This window comes from Schistocerca serialis, chromosome 1 (genome assembly GCF_023864345.2).
Source record: "Schistocerca serialis cubense isolate TAMUIC-IGC-003099 chromosome 1, iqSchSeri2.2, whole genome shotgun sequence".
Classification (NCBI taxonomy): Eukaryota; Metazoa; Arthropoda; class Insecta; order Orthoptera; family Acrididae; genus Schistocerca; species Schistocerca serialis.
The window spans coordinates 732,473,100-732,491,358 of NC_064638.1; the positions used below are offsets into that span (position 1 = coordinate 732,473,100).

At 44.1% G+C, this 18,259-nt stretch overlaps 1 protein-coding gene across 1 annotated transcript in view; it reads left to right on the forward strand.

Moving 5' to 3' along the window:
• The window catches only part of LOC126428134 (peripheral plasma membrane protein CASK-like), a 1,166,960-nt gene that overhangs the window by 558,617 nt on the left and 590,084 nt on the right, over positions 1-18,259 (forward strand). The gene's annotated exons all lie outside the window — the stretch shown is intronic.

Here is an 18,259-nt window from a genome sequence, read left to right on the forward strand (position 1 = left end):
TCCATAGCCCATTAATGCCAAATTTCGCCGCCCTGTCCTAACGGATACGTTCGTCGTACGTCCCACATTGATTTACGCTGTTATTTCACGCGATGTTGCTTGTCTGTTTGCACTGCTAAATCTACGCAAACGCCGCCCTTGTCGGTCGTTAAGTGAAGGCCATCGGCCACTGCGTTGCCCATGGTGGGAGGTAATGCCTGAAATATGGTACCTTCGGCAAACTGGCAGTACATTGATTTCCCTGACAATTTGCAAAATGGAATGTCATATGCGTCTAGCTCCAATTACCATTCCGCGTTCAGAGTCTCTTCATTCTCATCGTGCGGCCAATATGACGTCGGGAAACTTTTCACATAAGTCACCTGAGTACAAATAACAGGTCCGCCAATACACTGCTGTTTTTTACGTTGGGTGCGCCATCTGTATATGTGCATATCGCCATCCCATGACTTTTTTCACCCCAGTGTAGTCGCTAAGCAGCAACCAAGAATCTGGCCATCACGATCATTCGTAGCGAATCCGTGTACGTCCAGCCGGGGCCCGTGCCCGCCTCCTGGAGCACAGCGGGGCGATCTGACAAGCTGCGTCGTCAGAGTCGCTATAGCTTCTGTTGGCGGCTGCAACAACCTGTAAAGTCAACTAGGTTATTATTAATAACCATCGCGCTCGGTTTTGATGCAAAGATAGTATCGACGTGGTCTGCTGCAAAATAATACCTTCCTTATGCACTTAAGCTTTCAACGCATCTTCGGCGGAACTACGCGTATGTCAGCTTGTAACTGTGTCCTCCTTTTTTCATTTTCTTCTTCCCTGGCGCTACTATCCCGCCTACGGTGAGTACATGTGTTCAGATATTTTAAGTGCCGGCTGTAGTGCCCAGTTTCATAGCACAAGCATCAGTCGAGCTCGTATTCTTTCTCGAATGTGACAGTACTTTGACACACATTGGGAAAAGGCGGTCGAACGTACAACCAAGATCAATTTTTTGTTTCCCATTAGGTAAAACTGACAAGCAAACGTACGAACTGATGGAAAAAATGTATACTGCAGTGACCTAACCGCTGTAACATCGTAACAGCAGGGAGGATACGAAAGCTGCTGCACGATAGCTCAAGTTGAGGAAAAGCCGCCTCGAAAATAATGTGTGAAATTTGGCTGAAATTCTTTGTGATCAATGTGTTCCGGAACATTCGTCAAGGAGCCTTTAGAAGTACCAAAAACTACTATGCATCAAATATGGCTGATGACAGGAGAAAAGGGGAATTTCTCTCTCTGATTTGTACTGTAAGCTTTGTAAGACAACAGAAATGCACCGGTCCGTAGTACTGTACGAATGTAATTGTTGATTGTCGTCGCTCTTGCAAGTTGGTAGGAAGATAGCAATCTTAGGGCTGCTCGACCATCTGCATACTTGCGATCGTCACAGGGTGTGATTCGTTGTATTTTTTTACTGTAACTGAACACTTAGTGATGACCACAAGACTGAAAATCTTAAAGTAGACCAAAACTTGTTCTCACAAATGACGTGCCACCGTCGCGATAATAAACTATTATTATGAGTTAAAAGTAGGTGATCTCTAGCAAACATATCTCCATTAATGATTGTAAAGACATGTTACGTCGACCAGATGTCAAATAAACCTATCAAAATGGAATGTGACGGGTAACGAGAGAAGCTTTCCGTGTGATTCAAGAGGCCTGAGACATTAAGACACAGGACTCGTATTTAGGAGAAGTGGTTCATATCTCCATCCGCCAAGCCGGATTTTGGGTTTCTGTCGTTCTGCTAAATCGCTTAAGACTTCACAATGGTTCCTTTGAAATGGCGTGACTGATTTGCATTTCTGTCCTTTCCTAGTCCTAGTCCGAGCTTGTGCTTCATCTATGGTGACCTCGTCGTCGACAGGGGGTTAAGCATTAATTTTTATCTTCCAACAAAGCGGCAGAACTGTGAATGTGTGATCAAAAACGAGGCAAAACTAAAGTGAATGCACATGTCAGGAGTCATGTCAAATTTGTGGCTGCTATGCCGCTCGTTGAGTTCTACAGATGGGGAGCCAACAAGTGGTAGGAAGATAATACAGATGCTGGTAGAATCAGTATTCAGGAATAAAAATTACTAGCGTCGTACTGCCCACGTGAGCTGTAAATGGCAAATGATTCGTGGGAAGCTAGCAACTCACAGACAGATAGAGTACTGTTATGTCTTTTACATTTTAGATCATAGGTGATCTATAAAACTTGGAAATTTTGGAGCTCTTGCAGGGACATTTCATGAGTATTTTCATGCGAGGGGCTCGTAACGGCGTAATGATATGTTGGTTTATTCGATTTATTAATCCAGTTACCATTATTTCTCTGAAAATACTCAATGCAAAACCTAGAACTCGTAATGTGTAATCATCAAAACACGCAAAACGAATCACTGAATAATGGAATAACCTTCAGGCAGAACCAAAATGCTGGGAGGTGATGGCCGTCAACGCGGAAACAGCTCAAAAAAGTTAATGTGCCAGAATTTATACCCAAACAACTTCGGTTACGATGTCTGTACTGATTTCAGTTGTTTATTAGACAGACAGACCATTCAACGCGTGAATCAACAGGTCCCTCTTTATTGAATTGACACCTTCAACAATTCAATTTCTCAGATCTTGAAGAATAGCAAGGTGTGAGATTGGTGACCTGGGGGGGCCAAAAACAATGAACAAGATGTTGTTGTCCTCCCCTTCCAATCCAACGTTCTAGGATGGTGTTGGTGAGATAGCACCGTACTCCAAGGTGAAAGTGAAGCGAGACACAGTCATCATAAAAATTAAATTGTTGGAATCTTCGTGAAGTTGACGAAACGACCAATATTGCAGGATGTCCCGGTAAGACATTCTTGTCACAGTTTCCCCCGCAAAATTGAAAGGCCCATAATCTTTGTGAAGAGAAACGGTAAAAATACATCGTTTCAATTTGTCTCTTTGATGTTCAACGACGACGCCATGAATTGGTGACGGCCAAAATCTTACCTTGTAACGGGTTACTTCACGCTATGCATGAAATGTTGATTCGTCCGAAAAGGTGAATTGTGTCGCAAAAGTGTCCTTTGCCATATCCTGGAGAACTGAAATGCAATATTCCTACCTTCTGTTTCGGTCGCAGGGATGCAATTGTTGCAGTAGCTTCAAATGCAGGCGTCGTTTCAGAAAACGCCATACCCGGTTTGAAGAAGTTGAATTTCCTGGCCCGCTCGTCTTGTGGATTTTCGGGGAATTTGTGTGATCGCATCTCGCATACTCTCAACATTTTCATCAGACGAGCGTGGCTGACAATTGATCTTCCTTAGCATATACAACCAGCTTCCAAGAATTTTGTATGCCAGTCATAAACCTGCTTATGCTGAAGTGGGTTCCTGCTGAATCGATGCCGGAATGTACGTTGCACATGAACAATGGACTGACTTCGCGCAAATGCCAACACACACAATGGTTTCTGTTGCGTTGTAGCTGCCATGTTGGCACAAACAAACAACAGCTCAGCTGCGTCAAAACGTTGGACTTTCCTCCATGCAGTCACATGAAAAATGTGTTTTCTGTCTTTTATCGTTTGTCTGTAATATACAACTGAAGTCTGTTCGTTCTTTTTTGAAGCACCCTGTGTAGATGAGAAATCCAAATAGATTTGTCGGTATTTTAAATGAGTCTAATTGTGTAAATTGTATACAAATAAATTTAAGTCAGTTCTGGTTGTGTGCTGAGGAGGCAGTTTGTATAGAAACAAGGAAGGCAGTAAACTATTGACATCCTGTACTGGGACAGACTGAAAGGAACCTGGACATAGCGTCCATTATGACAGTTTGATGCATGCAGCACACACGTCAAGGGCTCTTTCGCTGCCAGTGTCTGCAGGGCCTCGTTCGGGGCACTAATTGAGACGTGTTCGCGAGCTGCCTGATATTTTCTGCGTGACATCGGTGCAGCAGCGACCGAGATCTTCGTGGGAGGGACACTCGACACGATGCGTCGATATCGATGTACTGGTCCAGGGCTAGGCCTGGGCCGGGTGAGAAGTGGCGGCGGCGGCGGCCCGTCCCCTGCCGCGGCTCGCGGATCGGGTTTCTCCCAGCGGACGGCGCGGCGCAGCGCAGCGCAGGTCCTCTGCCAGCCCAGGGGCGCGCGCCGCCAGCAGGCCCGGTGCTACATTCCGGTTTAGCAGGCAGCAGGCGTAAGCTGTCGCGCCAGCAAGCTCTCACAATCATTGCGGAACGTCTATTAGGTTCCCGTACGATGCACCGCTTTACCCGCCTTATCTGAGGTTCACACACGTCACTCCTACAGCCGTTTCGAGAAAAAATGCAACGCAAAATGAAGCCAACAGTGTCCAGAACAGCCCCTTAGAAGGCGACGCTTCAACTGTCCAGTAAGAAACAAAGTAGACGGCACGTCTATTTTTACGATGATGTAAAAGCATTCATCTTAATTGTCTTAACTACCCTATATATTACCAGAATTCGTACGTCGATGTACAATTTTTACTTATTTGTGTCATATTGATCTGGTAATTTTGAACCTATGTTTCAGCCTCAGAGCCAAGTAATCTGTAGGGTGATGGCAATCTGTAGGTAAGAATTAGTAAGACCTCTACATGATAATACCTGTAAATAACTCCTCATAGGCGCACCAATGTTCTTACTACGATGTAATTCTGCTGCACCGTAATAGCATTGTAGCAGATGCTTACATCACATTTTTAGTACATCGGCATGTGTGACCAAGTAGCTGTATCTGATTCTTCCCATAGTTTCTCCCATAATATGCTCAGTACTGCACAGTGAATGATTAGCTGATAAACTGAAGCTAATGAACCACCCAAATAACGTCATTATAATCAGTGACAAAGAAGTCGAAGCTTCAAAACGCGCCGGATCGAACCAAGAAAATAATTTCTGTACCTGACGATGACGTCTCAGTAACAAAGATATTACTATCCTAAAAGTTACAGTCAAGGAGAGCCCCTTTCGAAGTGTCTGTTGTTGTTGTCTTCAGTCCTGAGACTGGTTTGATGCAGCTGTCCACGCTAATCTGTCCTGTGCAAGATTCTTCATCTCTGAGTAACTACTGCAACCTACATCCTTCTGAATCTGCTTGGTGTACTCATCTCTTGGTCTCCCTCTACGATTTTTACCCTCCACGCTGCCCTCCAGTACTAAGTTGGTGATCCCTTGATGACTCGGAATATGTCCTACCAACCGATCCCTTCTTCTAGCAAGCTGTGCCACAAACTCCTCTTCTCCTCAATTCTATTCAATACCTCCTCATTAGTTATGTGATCTACCCATCTAATCTTCAGCATTCTTCTGGAGCACCACATTTCGAAAGCTTCTATTCTCATCTTGTCCAAACTATTTATCGTCCATGTTTCACTTCCATACATGGCTACACTCCATACAAATACTTTCAGAAACGACTTCCAGACACTTAAATCTATACTCCATGTCAACAAATTTCTCTTCTTCAGAAACGTCATCCTTGCCATTGCCAGTCTACATTTTATATCCTCTCTACTTCGACCATCATCAGTTATTTTGCTCCCCAAATAGCAAAACTCCTTTACTACTTTAAGTGCTTTTGTTGATGTTCATCTTATATCCTCCTTTCAAGACACTGTCCATTCCATTCAACTGCTCTTCCAAGTCCTTTGCTGTCTCTGACAGAATTACAATGTCATCGGCGAACCTCAAAGTTTTTATTTCTTCTCTATGGGTTTTAATTCCAACTCCGAATTTTTCTTTCGTTTCCTTTACTGCTTGCTCAATATACATATTGAAGAGCATCGGGGAGAGGCTACAACCCTGTCTCACTCCCTTCCCAACCACTGCTTCCCTTTGATACCCCTCGACTCTTGTAACTGCCATCTGGTTTCTGTACAAATTGTAAATAGCCTTTCGCTCCCTGTATTTTACCCCTGCCACCTTCAGAATTTGAAAGAAAGTATTCCAGTCAACATTGTCGAAAGCTTTATCTAAGTCTACAAGTGCTAGAAACGTAGGCTTGCCTTTCCTTAATCTATTTTCTAAGATAAGTCGTAGGGTCAGTAGTGCCTCACGTGTTCCAATATTTCTACGGAATCTAAATTGACCTTCCCCGAGGTCGGCTTCTACCAGTTTTTCCATTCGTCTGTAAATAATTCGCGTTAGTATTTTGCAGCTATGACTTCTTAAACTGATAGTCCGGTAATTTTCACATCTGTCAACACCTGCTTTCTTTGGGGTTGGGATTATTATATTCTTCTTGAAGTCTGAGGCTGTTTTGCCTGTCTCTTACATCTGGCTCACCAGATGGTAGAGTTTTGTCAGGACTGGCTCTCCCAAGGCTGTCAGTAGTTCTAAAGGAATGTTGTCTACTCCCGGGGCTTTGTTTCGACTAAGGTCTTTCAGTGCTCTGTCGAACTCTTCACGCAGTATCATATCTCCCATTTCATCTTCATCTACCTCCTCTTCCATTTCCATAATATTGTCCTCAAGAACATAGCCCCTGTATAGAACCTCTGTATACTCCTTCCACCTTTCTGCTTTCCCCTCTTTGCTTAGAACTGGGTTTCCATCTGAGCTCTTGATATTCATACAAGTGGTTCTCTTTTCTCCAAAGGTCTCTTTAATTTTCCTGTAGGCAGTATCTATCTTACCCCTCATTAGGTAAGCCTCTACATCCTTACATTTGTCCTCTAACCTGCTTAGCCATTTTGCACTTCCTGACGATCTCATTTTTGAGACGTTTGTATTCCTTTTTGCCTGCTTCACTTGCTGCGTTTTTGTATTTTCTCCTTTCATCAATTAAATTCAGTATCTCTTCTGTTACCCAAGGATTTCTGGTAGACCTCGTCTTTTTACTTACTTGATCCTCTGCTGCCTTCACTATTTCATTCCTCAAAATTACCCATTCTTCTTCTACTGTATTTCTTTCCCCCATTCCTGTCAATTGTTCCCTCATGCTCTCCCTGAACCTCTGTACAACTTCTGGTTCTTTCAGTTTATCCAGGTCCCATCTCCTTAAATTCCCACCTTTTTGCAGTTTCTTCAGTTTTAATCTACATTTCATAACCAATAGATTGTGGTCAGAGTCCACATCTGCCCCTGGAAGTGTCTTACAATTTAAAATCTAGTTCCTAAATCTCTGTCTTACCATTATATAATCTATCTGAAACCTGTCAGTATCTCCAGGGTTCTTTCATGTATACAACCTTCTGTCATGATGCTTGAACCAAGTGATTAAGTTATGCTCTGTGCAAAATTCTACCAGGCGGCTTCCTCTTTCATTTCTGAGTCCAATCCAAGTTCATATACTACGTTTCCTTCTCTTCCTCTTCCTACTGTCGAATTCCAGTCACCCATGACTATTAAATTTTCATCTTCCTTCACTACCTGAATAATTTCTTTTATCTCATCATACATTTCATCAACTTCTTCTTCATCTGCAGAGCTAGTTGGCATATAAACTTGCAGTACTGTAGTAGGTGTGGGCTTCGTATCTATCTTCGCCACAATAATGCGTTCACTATGCTGTTTGTAGTAGCTTACCCGCACTCCTACTTTTTTATTCATTATTAAACCTACTCCTGCATTACCCCTATTTGATTTTGTATTTATAACCCTGTATTCACCTGACCAAAAGTCTTGTTCCTGCTGCCACCGAACTTCACTAATTCGCACTATATCTAACTCTAACCTATCCGTTTCCCTTTTTAAATTTTCTAACCTACCTGCCTGATTAAGGGATCTGACATTCCACACTCCGATCCCTAGAATGCCAGTTTTCTTTCTCCTGATAACGATGTCCTCTTGAATAGTCCCCACCCGGAGATCCGAATGGGGGACTATATTACCTCCGGACTATTATCTTACCTCCGGACTATTATCTTACCTCCGGACTATTATCTTACCTCCGGACTATTATCTTACCTCCGGACTATTATCTTACCTCCGGACTATTATCTTACCTCCGGACTATTATCTTACCTCCGGACTATTATCTTACCTCCGGACTATTATCTTACCTCCGGACTATTATCTTACCTCCGGACTATTATCTTACCTCCGGACTATTATCTTACCTCCGGACTATTATCTTACCTCCGGACTATTATCTTACCTCTGGACTATTTTACCCAAGAGGACGCCATCATCATTTAATCATACAGTAAAGCTGCATGCCCTCGGGAAAAATTATGGCTGTAGTTTCCCCTTGCTTTCAGCTGTTCGCAGTACCAAAACAGCAAGGCCGTTTTGGTTAGTGTTACATGGCCAGATCAGCCAATCATCCACACTGTTACCCCTGCAAATACTGAAAAGGCTGCTGCCCCTCTTCAGGAACCACACGTTTGTCTGGCCTTTCAACAGATACCCCTCTGTTGTGGTTGCACCTACGGTACGGCTATCTCTATCGTTGAGGTACGCAAGCCTCCCCACCAACGGCAGGGTCCATGGTTCGTGGGGGGGTTAGATACACCATGTGATTAAAATATCCGGACACCCCCAAAATCATAATTTATCGTATTAGGTGTATTGTACTGCCAGGTACTCCATATCAGCGACCTCAGTAGTCATTAGACATCATGAGAGAGCAGAATGGGGCGCTCCGCGAAACTCACGGACTTCGAACGTGGTCAGGTGGCTAGGTGTCACTTGTCATACGTCTGTACGCGAGATTTCCACACTCCCAAACATCCGTAGGTCCACTGTTTCTGATGTGATAGTGAAGCGGAAACGTGAAGGGACACGTACAGCACAAGAGCGTGGAAAAACGTTTTGTACAGTGACGAATCACGGAACACAAGGTGGCGATCCGATGGCAGGGTGTCGGTATGGCGAATACCAAGTGAACGTCATCTGCCAGCGTGTGTAGTCCCAACAGTAAAGTTCGGAGGCGGTGGTGTTAAAATTTGGTCGTGTTTAACATGGATGGGGCTTGCACCCCTTGTTGTTTTGGGTGGCACTATCACAGCCTAGGCCTACATTGATGTTTTAAGCACCTTCTTGCTTCCCACTGTGGAAGAGCAGTTCGGGGAAGGCGATTGCAGCTTTCAACACGATTGAGCACATGTTCATAATGCACGGCCTGTGGAGGAGGGGTTACACGACAATAACATCCCTGTATTGGACTGGCCTGCACATAGTCCTGACCTGAATCCTATAGAACACCTTTGGGATGTTTGGACCGCAGACTTCGTGTTAGGCCTCACCGACCGACATCGATACCTCTCCTCAGTGCAGCACGCAGTGGAGAGTGGGCTGCGATTCCCCAAGAAACATTCGAGTACCTGATTGAACGTACGCCTGCAAGAGAGGACGCTGTCATCAAAGCTAAGGGTGGGTCAACACCATATTGAATTCCAGCATTACCGATGGAGGGCGGCACGAACTTGTCATTTTCACTCAGGTGTCAGGATATTTTTGATCAAATAGTGTATTACATAGCACCATATACACTCAAGCGCCAAAGAAACTGGTATAGGCATGCATATACAGATACAGAGATACATAAACAGGCAGAATACGGCGCCGCAGTCGCCAACGCGTATATAAGACAAGTGTCTAGCGCAGTTGTTAGATCAGATACTGCTGCTACAGTAGCAGGTTAATGAAAGTTAAGTGAGTTTGATCGTACTGTTGTAGTCGGCGCACAAGCGCTGGGCGATAGCATCTCCGAGGTAGCCATGCAATGGAGATTTTCCCGTACGGCCCTTGCACCAACGTTCCGTGAATATCAGGAATCCGGTAAAACATCAGATCTTCGACATGGCTGCGCCCGAAAAAGATCCTGCGAGAACTGGACCAACAACTGAACAGAATCGTTGAACGTGACAGAAGTGCAACCCTTCCGCAAATTGCTGCAGGTTTAAATTTTGGGCCATCGACGAGTGTCAGCGTGCGAACCATTCAACGAAACATGATCGATATGGGCTTTCGGAGGCGAAGGCTCACTCGTCTACCCTCGATGACTGCACGACACAAAGCTTTACGCCTCGCCTGAGCCCGTCAACACCGACATTGGACTGTTAATGACTGGAAACATGTTGCCTGGTCTGATGAGCCTCGTTTCAAGTTGTATCGAGCGGATGGACGTGTACGGGTATGGAGCAACCTCGTGAATGCATGGACACTACATGTCAGCAAGGGACTGTTGAAACTGATGGAGGTCCGCAGCTCGTGCTCGGGCGGTAGCGTCCTCGCTTCCCGCGCCCTGGTTCTCGGGTTCGATTCCCGGCGGGGTCAGGGATTTTCTCTGCCTCGTGTTGACTGGGTGTTGTGTGATGTCCTTAGGTTAGTTAGGTTTAAATAGTTCTAAGTTCGAGGGGACTGATGACCATAGATGTTAAGTCCCATAGTGCTCAGAGCCATTTGAACCAAGCTGGTGGAGCCTCTGTAACGGAGTGGGGGGTGTGCAGTTGGAGTGATCTGGGACCGCTGAAAGTCTAGATACGACTCTGACAGGTGACACGTACGTAAGTATCCAGTCTGATCACCTGCGTCCATTCATGTCCATTGTGCATTCCGACGTACTTGGGCAGTTCCAACAGGACAATGCGACACCCCACACATCCAGAATTTTTACAGAGTGAGTCCAGGAACACTTTTCTGAGTTTAAACACTTCCGCTGGCCACCAAAATCCCCAGACACGAACATTATTGAGGACATGTGGGGTGCCTTGCAACGTGCTATTCAGAAAGATCTCCACCCCCTCGTACTCCTACAGGTTTATGGACAGCCCTGCAGGATGCATAGTGTCAATTCCTCCAGTCCTACTTCAGACATTAGTAAACTGTATGCCACGTCATGTTGCGGCACTTCTGCGTGCTCGCGGGGGCCCCACTCTATATTAGGCAGGTGTACCAGTCTCTTTGGCTCTTCAGTGTACAAAAGCAATGTCCCGACTGATTGACTGGTTGACTCACTCAATCACTCACTCACTTTATAGGCTTCGTTTAAGAAGGGATTTTTCAGTATTCCATCCCTAATGGGGTGAAATAAGGAATGAAAAGGTTTTTAGAAAATGTGTTTCTATTAAGGCAATTTTGAAGCTAGAAATTCGAAAATTGGAATTGGTTTTTCGGTAAGAAATAAAAAAAAAATTACTTGCTTCAGCGTGTTACGAAATTCAACCACTTCAGGGGGTTAAGATAATGAGTGAAAGTTTATTTTGAAAACAGATCAGTATTAAACTACTACAAACATTTTAAAAGGTGCATCTGTGGAAACTGATACGTGACACCTCAGTTAGAAATACACATCTTTCAGTGTTTATGGAAAGTCAACCCGTAAGGGGAAAAAACAAGAGATGAAAATATTTATGAAAACATTTCTTTATATTAAAACACTTTTAAAGCGAAGTCTATGAGAACTGGTATGTTACTTCTAAAGAAATGTGTGTTAGGGGATGAGTTTCTATGGAAATGTCACCAAAAGAATTCAAAAGGCAGGATTAACGACGACCTGCGACTCCAGCTTGAAGTACATTCGCAAAAGTCCATGCTTCTGTGGCCTTCATTAACGTGAAAAGTGCAAAAGACGTTGTAATTTGTGAACAACATAACAATTCAATTAAAGACAAACGAAACAGTCCAGGCATAGCATGCAGTCTACGCGAGCGAAGCAGCGGGTGTTAGTTTATTTTTTATTACATATACTCAAAAAGAAAAAAAAACAGGTATACAGAAACATGCGCGTATGTGAATGCAACGTTGTAGCAAAATTTCAAGTCAGTCGACCGATTACTTTTCTAGTTTTTCGAACACAAACATACGCAGTTATTTCTGTTATCTGGGATTCGTTTACTGTAATATAAAACAAAGGTGAATAGCGAATTCATCTATTTATAGTGGATACATTCTAAATGTTTTTATTAATTATCATGTATGCAGTGGAAAATTTAAATGTACAGGGCGATTTTAATTCAGTGTGTATTGGATATCAAACACGATATGTAGCTTTTCCGCTCTCTTAGTGAATTCGTTGTGCGGTGAAAACCGCGGAATGTCAGAGGTGAAGCGCAGCAGCAGCCCAAAGTAGGCTGTCGATCGCCCCACTTTGTTCCATTCCATTTCTCTCGTTACATGCCGCAGTGGGTTTGTTTTCCTCGAAGCGATATGTTTGTTATGGCACAGAGTGTTCCAGGTCAGCCGGAGTGTTGTTGTTGATAAGGTGGACCCTGATCACAGGTCATGATCTCTCTCTCTCTCTCTCTCACACGCACACACACACGCACACATGCACGCACGCACGCACGCCTACACCTACCTCATAGGTTTGTTCCTGCCAGTCGCTGTTGCTCTTTTCCCTCTTATATAGCGTCACGGCAAATATAACGAGAAGTTGGCACACCATTCGGACTCTGAAATTGAACAGTGTTATCGGCCTTGAGGTTCGGAAGTCTTTCTTTGCAATTATATAGACATGACATGCTGTTCTAGAATTCATAAGCCACTTGGAAACAAAAAAGGTACCGTGATTTTTCTATTGAGCAACTTTTGTCAGCACTTACGGTCATAAAATATCATTCAGTAAAAAAATAAAATAAAATAAAATAAAATCATCTTATAAAATTACTCTTTCCTACGGGGCCAGGATGTTCAGCAGAGACACTGATCGATATGACATTGCAGCCAATAAATTTGATTCATAATCTGCAATTTTTGCCGCGCTATTCTTATGGATTGCTCAGCCACTCACCTCTGTGGTTCGCTTGGCAGTAAGACTTTGTTGCTCTGCAGTAGAGTTTTATGAAGCATATACCTTGCTAAAATGGCAGACTGCAAGAAACAGACATTGGACGTGAGGGAAATGGCTACTGGTGAAAAGAATAAAAAACTGAAAGAGTTAAATACTCTCCAACGGATAAAAAGAAATTATACAGAAAAGTGGATGGTTTTGGTGCAAAGGGTAAAGAAACCTTGTGCTACTTGATTTCTATTTGATAACACGTACTACCATATGGCAATATTGCTTCGGCATACCGTTGTCAAATCTCTAGGATTGACGAGCAGGGTGAAGCAGTAGTTAAAACGACATTGGTCTAGTGTCCCGGAGGAACTAGTTGATCCCGGCTACCATGATTCGGTATCAATTCCATTTCCCACTTAATTATCAATGCCTGTAGCATAGCTTACTTGTAGGTTTAATCTTCTTGCCGAACGGGCTTAAGACGATAAGACACAGTCTATCATGATGAGACGTGATGTTTCTGTGTGATAGGTTTCATTAAAATGGATATGCAAATACTCAGACACAACAAACTCAGCTGTCTTGCAACTATCTTTCTTTGGAGTTACAGGTAAGCATCAACAGACTACTTGAAAATTTCATAGTAGGATTCGGGTATCTTCGTAGTTCAGTAAACTATAGTATTAGAGCTGAAAAGATGTTTACTCTATCAGACAATAGCATGTACATAAGGAATATTATTATATAGTAACATGAACAGTTAAGTTTCCAAAGAGCCAACAGTTAACATCTCCCTATCAAGTAACACTGAAATCGTCATTTCTGCAAATTTGATAAAGCTGCTTTCGTGAAACAGCTGCCAGACATGTATGTTTCGTCCAAGTAATTCCCTTTAATGTGGAGTTGTTTCTTTGACGCGTTGTTGAACAGCGCAGCTCTGCATTTCTTTTCTACTTGGTTAAAAAACCATTGCGCCTAACTGACTTTACCTAATTCCTCGATTCACTGGCGGCTTCTGGTGTAATTCTAAAAGACGATACTTCACTAGCCTAAGTGTTTAACACTAAGTTGTAAGTGATCCTTCCTCATGCATCGGTATAATTGAAAGTGGAGATGATAAATGCCTTATTGTTCATCTATGTGACGTATGAAATTAGTGTGAAAACCAGTAATAGCCCAACCGTTCAGCCAACGTGCTATGCGTTATGGCCACGATCGACTTCTGTTGGCCTTGCGCACTAGCGAGGCTGCTGGTTTGGATCGCTGCCTGCAGAGTACATTTCAGCTTTTATAAAACTGTAGGAAGTGCGGTTTCTCACCATCAAAATGGTAGTTGGAGACTACTGATTGTGTTAAAGTTGTCCTGCAGAATATTCCGTCGTATAAGCGATGGTCGTCTTAAAAATACTTTGAGGCAACTTTGATACAGATGCATTGTGGATGGAAGGATAATAGAAGCTATGTTCTATTGTGAAAGGCTGGGTACCTTCATTGATGTTATGAGCTCAGTAGGCTGACAGTAGCACTCTAAAATCGATGAACTAGCAGATTTGAAAAAAGTATTGTTGTGAACTGGCGGCTGTCTCTGAGTCACCGTATGGTTGGATATCGTAGGTGTCCAAAATTGATGAAATTTACAAAAGATAACTGTTCGGCGATGGGTCATCATGGAGGATCCTCTGAGCATGGTCGGCACGCCTAATAAACGAAGTGGTGCAAGGAAGCCCAAAATATAAAAACCTCAGTGTAGTACGTGGGAGAAGGTGGATTTGGCGTGGGTAGTTTAAGGGGTGGCCGGATGCCTTTCCTGTTGTCAACATATTACCTACCGAGAAGGAATTTGTCCCCAACTGTTTGCGTGTGGTGTTACTCACGTGAGAGAGAGTAAAGTTTTCGAAATGTTTGAGAATCGTGTAACTGAGGCGGGTTTGGGTGGCAACTCTGTATTCACCTAGTGGGATGCGGGAAATAGCCTATAAACGGCATCTAAGGTGGGCAGCATCGAGCATCCCGACCCTCGTCGTTTATCCACCTGGAGAGTCGATCCGGTTCTGGCGCAGCTCCCCGTCCCATAAGCGGCCTCTCCGGACGGGTCGGAGGATGCAGTGAGTGAAGGCGCCCAAGTGTTTGTCGTGGTGAGTGAGAGTGGCTCTTAAGAGTCATGTTATCGTGCAGTACGTGCGCAAATGGGTGTGTGCTGCCTCTGTGAATTTTATAGGAAAGTGTTTTACTCCATTTGGCAATGAATCGGCGGATCCTAATCTGTGGCCGGCCGCGGTGGTCTAGCGGTTCTAGGCGCGCAGTCCGGAACCGCGCGACTGCTACCGTCGCAGGTTCGAATCCTGCCTCGGGCATGGATGTGTGTGATGTCCTTAGGTTAGTTAGGTTTAAGTAGTTCTAAGTTCTAGGGGACTGATGACCACAGATGTTAAGTCCCATAGTGCTAAGAGCCATTTGAACCTAATCTGTGTCAACATGTGCATCATTGTAGACGAAATTGCCTCGGAATTCACTTTCAGTCGTCGATTATAGGAAAGTATGCAACTGACTGGCAAACGATGGCTAGTGGGCGTGAAAGAGACTATTTTCTCTATCGGTTATTGGGAGGAGGCAAGTTGTTCGTGCACTGTTTCGAACCAGAGAGTAAGAGGCAACAGTTCAAGGGTAAGCGCCCGTCATCTTCGTGTTTGCAAGGCAGTTAAGTGTCATGATGAAGCCGCTGGAGCCTTCAATCACAAGACTATTTTATTTCCAAAATCAGCGATTCTGTTAGTAGAGAAAGGTGGTAGTGCAATGAAGCCCAAAGTATAAAAATCTCAGCGTAGTACTGGGGATAAGAAGGTGTAAATGGAACGGCACTAACTTAGGACTCACAGCTGGCGTTCAGACTACAGGTGACGCAGTAGTCGTTCTATGTTAGCCGTATTAAGTTCACACTCAAGGCTCTAAATGCTATCTATGTCTTGTTAATCAAGAATGAAATTTGTTGATGCTTTCTGGAAAAAACAGTTGAAAACAAAATCATATTTCTTGTTAATGGTATATCGAAGTAATTATTAAGGGATTTAAATCATCTGTTTCGAAAAGTATTCCAGCCTACCTAAATAAAATGTTGCATTGTCTCTAACGACTGAGACATCGACAGTAGCTTAAACGCTAACCTCCGTTGGTATGAAATAGATGGTGATTTTATCCTGTTACTTTTCTTCGTACCACAATACACTTTTCAAGTAGTGAAGTCCCCGCCCTCTTCCTTTCTGCAGCCTATAAGCCTGAGCAATCATTTCACGAAATTGTACTTCAATACATACAGTACTTGAAAATTTACGTCCATTATCACGAAACTTAAAAACGTTATCGTTAAGGTGACATCTAACTATGTCTAAACCATAAATACATCCGTGAAAAATGAAAATTTTACTTTTTTCGGCAGAAGTACACTGAGAAATTTCATCATTCTTCACGCCACTAATTTGTTACAAATGAAACAAAATGAACTTTCCATTTGTTTTAAACAGTGTAAATAATACACTACTGGCCATTAAAATTGCTACACGAAGAAGAAATGCAGATGATAAACGGGTATTCATTGGACAGATATATTATACTACAACTGACATGTGATTACATTTTCACGCAATATGGGTGCTTAGATACTGAGAAATCAGTACCCAGAACAACCACCTCTGGCCGTAATAACGGCCTTGATACGCCTGGGCATTGAGTCAAACAGAGCTTGGATGGCGTGTACAGGCACAGCTGCCCATGCAGCTTCAACACGATACCACAGTTCATCAAGAGTAATGACTGGCGTATAGTGACGAGCCAGTTGCTCGGCCACCATTGACCAGACGTTTTCAATTGGTGGGAGATCTGGAGAATGTGCTGGCCAGGGCAGCAGTCGAACATTTTCTGTGCCCAGAAAGGCCCTTACAGGACCTGCAACATGCGGTCGTGCATTATCCTGCTGAAATGTAGGGTTTCGCAGGGATCGAATGAAGGGTAGAGCCACGGGTCGTAACACATCTGAAGTGTAACGTCCACTATTCGAAGTGCCGTCAATGCGAACAAGAGGTTCAAATGGTTCAAATGGCTCTGAGCACTATGGGACTCAACTGCTGTGGTCATAAGTCCCCTAGAACTTCGAACTACTTAAACCTAACTAACCTAAGGACATCACACACATCCATGCCCGAGGCAGGATTCGAACCTGCGACCGTAGCGGTCGTGCGGTTCCAGACTGCAGCGCCTTTAACCGCTCGGCCACTCCGGCCGGCGCGAACAAGAGGTGACAGAGACGTGTAACCAATGGCACCCCATCCCATCACGCCGGGTGATACGCCAGTATGGCGATGACGAATACGCGCTTCCAATGTGCGTTCACCGCAATGTCGCCAAACACAGATGCGACCATCACGATGCTATAAACAGAACCTGGATTCATCCGAAAAATGACGTTTTGCCATTCATGCACCCAGGTTCGTCGTTGAGTACACCATCGCAGGCGTTCCTGTCTGTGAGGCAGCGTCAAGGGTAACCGCAGCCATGGTCTCCGAGCTGATAGTCCACGCTGCTGCAAACGTCGTCGAACTGTTCGTGCAGATGGCCGTTGTCTTGCGAACGTCCCCATCTGTTGACTCAGGGATCGAGATGTGGCTGCACGATCCGTTACTGCCATGCGGATAAATGCCTGTCATCTCGACTGCTAGTGATACGAGGCCGTTGGGATCCAGCACGGCGTTCCATATTACTCTCCTGAACCCACCGATTTCATATTCTGCTAACAGTTATTGGATCTCGACCAACGCGAGCAGCTATGTCGCCTTACGATAAACCGCAATCGCGATAGGCTACAATCCGACCTTTATGGAAGTCGGAAACGTGATGGTACGCATTTCTCATCCTTAGTCGTGGCATCGCAATAGCGTTTCACCAGGCAACGCCGGTCAGCTGCTGTTTGTCTATGAGAAATCTTTCCTCATATCAGCACGGTGTAGGTGTCGCCACCGGCGCCAACCATGTGTGAATGCTCTGAAAAGCTAATGATTTGCATATCACAGCATCTTCTTCTGTCGGTTAAATTTCGCCTCTGTAGCACGTCATCTTCGTGGTGTAACAATTTTAATGGCCAGCAGCGTATCCATAGAAACAACGCAGGGCTGTGTAGGGCCGTATCTGTACAACAGACTACAAACTAAGACATGGTAACAAAATTATTGTAAAATTTCTGCCAGTTCTCTCACTACACGTTACATTTCTAAGCATGTTGCACTATGATGAGACTTGACTCTACAGTTCTGTTTATTTACTCATGCTCCCGACTGTTATAATAGTGTGTATGACGCTTAACTGGTAGTGGTCATTGACTTACATCAATGAGGAAAGCTGAAAATTTGGCCGGACTGGGATTCGAAACCGGTTCTCCTGGTCATCAGTAGATGCTCTGACTGCTAAGCCATACAGACACAGTGGTCATCGCAACTGCACGGACTATCCTAGCACGCCTCCCGTCAGACCCAAATTTTGAACTTACCCACACACTACCGGTAGTGATG